Below are 5,239 nucleotides of genomic sequence, written 5' to 3'. Positions count from 1 at the left end.
TGCACCAGCTCCTGCTCTGGCTCAGGCTGGGCTAGGCAGGAAGACAAGCCTGGCTGAGGTTTCTCAGGGTATTCCTTCCCCAGAGACAGGTCCAAAGGCCAGAAACGAATCTGCAGGAGAAAAAGAACACTGCCATTGGATTCAAGAGGCCCTAGATTCAAGTCCCAGCTCCGCCACTTTGAGCTGAGGGGTCTCGTACAAACCATTTAAAGTCTTCCAGCCTCATTCTCTTCTCTGTAAACTAGAAAAATAACAACTACCCTCCGCCATCCCCAACCAGGGCCACTGGGCACATCCCTAGAAGGGTGTCCAATGGACTCTCTAAGCTGTACGGTGCCAGCAAGATGACAAGAGGGGATGACCCATTCGGACACATGTCTCCAGGCACTGGCAACGGGCTGATGCTGACCTAGACGTCATTAGAGTCTTAGTAACCAGACCACTCACGCCACCTGAAAGCGGCAGGAGAGGCTCTCTGTTCTGCAGCCAGGAGGTCAAAGAGGAGCCTCCAGCATCAGCCATTTGGAGAAGATTAGGTTCTAATATTAACCACGTAAGTGAAGTCCTTTGCTGTAAGAAACCTCCCATAGTTTTTTTATCACCCAAACTTGGGATTGATCCACTTAAAATCAGAGGTTGGTAGGACACGTGCCATTGAAGACACCCTTGAGACTTTTGTCTAGGAGGGAAGGTTTATCTCTCCTGAGATAATTTATGGGGCCAGCAGAGGGGACATATTATCTCCCTGGGACTTGGAGCTGGTGTACTTTGAGTGACACAGATCAAAGGGGAGAATAAAGCTGGGGTCCTGGATGCCTTAAAGCAACTTTTGGAGGGAGAAGTTAAAATGTGGAAAGACTGTAAAGGAAGCTCTACTCTGGGAACAAAGAGCCATGCAGCACAGCTGTCCAGCAAAGCTAGGAGAGGGCTAGGGAGCTACGGAAGCCATAATCACAAGCAGGCTGTTGGCACTGCAGGGCCTAAAGGGTTCCCAGTGGCCTGAGGCTGAACAGAGTCCTAAGGCAGAAAGAAACAAGGAGTAGGACGGCAGCAACATGGTTGCTGTGAAGTAGAAAGGAATAGGCTTGGTGATGCTGCTGGGACTGTACCCCAAACTGGCCATCAGAAATGCATTTGAAAATTGATTCCCGGCATGAGCTCAGGATGCTAATAACAATGATAGTTCATAAAAAATGGTTAGCACAAGCGCTTCCCTGGTGGCGCAGTGGTTGAGAGTCTCCCTGCCGATGCAGGGGGCATCGGTTCGTGCCCCGGTCCGGGAAGATCCCACATGCCGCGGAGTGGCTGGGCCCGTGAGCCATGGCCGCTGAGCCTACGCGTCTGGAACCTGTGCTCCGCAACGGGAGAGGCCACAACAGTGAGAGGCCCGCGTACCGCAAAAAAAAAAAAAAAAAAAATAGTAACCAGTTATCATGATATAAATTGCAAAAAAAAAAAAAAAAAAATGGTTAGCACTGGGACTTCCCTGGTGGTCCAGTGGTTAAGACCCCGTGCTTCCACTGCAGGGGGCGCAGGTTCAGTCCCTGGTTGGCGAACTAAGATCCCACATGCCGCATGGTGCTACTGACAAAAACACACAAACAAAAAAACCTGTGGGTCGGGTGCTACTCTGAACACTTTTCATACCTTTTCTAATCCAGCCCTGACAAATGTCCTCTGCAGAGGACATGGTGGTTACTTCCTCAGCATCCATCACACCCCACCCTCACTATGGAACAAACTTGCAGTTTGGTAGGGTTGACACCAAACTGCCCAATCCCAAGGGTAGAACCTGGTAGACCTGAGCCAGTCAGGGTAATCCTATCACTCATGCCCGAGCAACTCTTTCAGGTTGACCCAAACGAAGTGTAGAGCAGAAGTTGATTTAATGATGAGGAAAGAAAAGACTGCTCTTCTCTTTCCTTTTTATGTTAGACTGTGATATGTGCAGGTGTGAGGCCTGGGACTGCTGGTAGCGATCTTAGGATCATAGGCTGAGCCATCATCATAGTTGAGGATGAACCAACATATCAGCAAAGCCAAGCCAAACCAAGAGAATCACAGAGTACAAGCTGAGGCCCTGATTAGACTATTCCTGAAACCCTTATGACCTTAGGATTTTCTGGTATGTGAATTAATAAAGTCCATTATTATTTAAGATAGTTGAGTTGGAATTTTTTTTTTTTTTTTTTTGTAACTTGCAAGTATCCAAACTGATGCAGAATATGAGGCCCAGGAAAGTTAAGTAACTTGTTCGAAGTCAAGTATGATACATAAATGAAGGAGTGAAGGAGCTGGGATTTAAATGAAAGCAGTATGAATCCAGAGCCTATGCTCTTGCAACAGCATCAACAAACCACGTTGCTCGCCTTCTGACCATAGACCAGCTCTGTGCTTAATCACTTTTCATGTTATTTCGTCGCATCTTCACAACAGCCCTTAGAGGTGGAAACTACCATTATCCCTATTTTTGCAGATGAGGGAACTGAGGTTAAGTAGGATGCTCACCATCACATAGCTCTTAAGCAATCAAGTGTGATTTGAATCCAAGTATCTGTGATGAGGATGCTGGGCCTTCTCTCCAATCTGGTGGCAGAGGCTGCCCGGGAAAGACCCGGGCCGGTCTGCTCCACTCCCTTTGAGGATGAACCGATTTCTAAATTGTTCTTTATAGGTCGGTCCTGTCTCTCCATGGAGACTGTACAAAAAGATGAGCAACAAAGGGAGTCAGGGGGTCAGTTTTAGCCCGTTCTTTAGGAAGAACGTTCCTAGTGTTCCAGCAATGGAGTGGGCTGCCTGGGAGGGTCCCAGCTCTCCATGGCTGAGAGGCCAGCCGGCCAGGGAAAGTGGTGCCTGCACAGCTTAAAGGAAAGGCTGACGTTCTGTGCCCCTGAAGGACTTCCCCTCCCTAGGCTTCAGTTTCCCCATCTGTACAGAGGTTGGGGCAAGACTAGGTGAGGGCTGAGGTGTCTTCCAGCTCTAACATTCTCAAATTCTGGAATTCCCGGAGGCAGAACTCCAGGCCCCAGGGTCTGGCGGAGAGAACAGAGCCACCGCTGTTTGGCCAGCTCCATAGAACAGTGGAACTCATTGAGCTAGCAGTTCCTGAAACAGAAACAGCCGAATGGAGCACGCAGGGAAGATAAATTCATCTGTGGGTCTGGTGAGACTTGCTGGAAAAAAATGCAGTGCTTGAGGGCCATCCAAGGAGAGCCAATTTTCAACTAGTAGGCTGTGACAGTGCGCTCACACGATAGAAACAGCACCCGGGGCTGCACTCTGCCCTGGCCAGAAGGAAGAGGGTGAACTCAGAGATCACAGTCCCCGCTGACACCACAGGGACCAAGAAGCGCTACTTGGACAGGGCTCCTTACGGTGGGGTCCACTCTCCTTGGAGGCCCGGTGGCGTTGTGTTTGTAATTAGCAAAGGGAGTCCTTTTGGAAATTTACCTTGAATTAAACTGTTGTTGTTTACTAACCCAAAGGTGTTTATTTCAGCAGTAGAGAGAGACCACCCTCACAGTGTGGTGAGGCCAGAATTAGACTGAGAAGGCCTGGGGTCTCCTTCCCTGTGTGTATTTGGGTTGGACTAGAAGCCGAGAGGGGGACAAGAGGCCATCATAAAGCGTCTGATGGTCTTTCTGGGACATTACCTCCACCCTTTGCTCTAATGATGACTGATTTTGATGCCGTGACTATTTTCAACATGCCCAGGCATCTGCAGTCCTACTGACCTTCATTTCAATCCACTTAAGTAGAGTCAGATAATACTGCACCGTCTAGAGGGGAGAGAACACAGGGTGAGCTGAGGGTCTCTCAGGTAGCACATTATGGCTCTGGGGCCTGAACCTAAGCCCCTCGGCCCCAAAGCCTATACCCCTTATTTCTGGCACACTGCCATCACTCCACCCCCCATTTGGGGGGCCACATAGGACTGACTTTTCCAGGCTGATTTTCCTTTCGCTTAGGGGCAATGTAGAGCCCTTGGAGCTGGATTAAAACTTTTACAAGTGCCAGCTTTGAAAAGATTGATATTCAAATAAAAGCAATTCAAATGGTAAAGTAAGTAGAAGTCCAACAAAGTTTTGGCTTTTACCATGATGACCACTTGTATGCTTAAAAAAAATCAAATAGCAGAGATTACATGATTAATTTTTTATTTAGCGACCCTGCCCTACTGGTGTCCCGAGTAGTTTCTAGCCCACCTTTGGACCACCCAGCTCCGAGGACATCCCACCATCACAGGTCCCTGGGCCCCCAGGCCACACACTGCTCTGCACTGAGAGGAAATCTCTAGAATTGTCTGTGAACAGGGCACGAAGATGCCTGTGCCGGAGCAGGATGCCTGACTGCTAAGCAGAGAACAGGGGGACCTGAAGGAGGCGCTCCGTGAGGGGGACCCAGGTAAACAGGAGGAACAAGCCCTGTCTGGGAACAGCCTCATGTCCTCCCTGGCAAAGGGGGCAAGGAGACGAGGCCACAGACATGGAGGTTCCTGCAAAGCTGTCAGTCATGCTCTTCCCGGCCTTGGGAAATGAAGCCATGACTACCATCGCTACCCTCAGGAAGGCGATGGAGCTCAAATCCGGAAGGGCCAAGGTAACAGTGTGAGAAGAATAGAGTATTAGGAGTGTCCAGCAAGGGGACCAGGAAAGGAGTTGGAGATTTCCCGACTCCCCACTCCCTAGTGGAGTGGACCCCATCCTCCAGAACTTCCTAGAGCTAGGGCTCCTTCCTATATTCTCTGGTTCCTTCTAGATGCCAGTCTGGGGAGGAGGAAGCTGAAATTAAGTTCTGGGCTATCTATCAAGAATCCAGCTGGCACATCTTCCCACCTTCCCTTCTCTTTTCGTTACTTCAGCAGAGGCTGAAGGGGGCTGAAGGATTATGGGGAAAAGAGGATAGGGGAGCTGTATTAACAAGCGTTTGGAGGAATCCTGAGCCCTTTAGTAGCAAATTAATAAGAATTTGTAAAACTCTTTTAAGTAATATAAAAATAAACAGCTAATAAGTCTTTGATTCTCTGCCTCAAAAGAAGTAAAGCCTGTTTGTTTGGAGAGCAGCGGGCATGCAGTCCCTCTACTCTGATTCTCCCGGACACAGTCCCTCCTGCCCACCGCATCTCCTGAGCAGCCCTTCCCCTGGCCACCCACCCTCTTAGGGACCCCCTCGGCATGATGGGGGCTGGACGTTCTCTGGCTGAGGGTGGGAGGGACTGGAGACCCCCGTATGTTGGTGA

This window comes from Lipotes vexillifer, unplaced genomic scaffold (genome assembly GCF_000442215.2).
Source record: "Lipotes vexillifer unplaced genomic scaffold, Lipotes_vexillifer_v1.1 scaffold349, whole genome shotgun sequence".
In the NCBI taxonomy this organism is placed as follows: domain Eukaryota; kingdom Metazoa; phylum Chordata; class Mammalia; order Artiodactyla; family Lipotidae; genus Lipotes; species Lipotes vexillifer.
The sequence above is the reverse complement of the archived record's forward strand: the minus strand, read 5'-3'. Positions refer to the sequence as shown.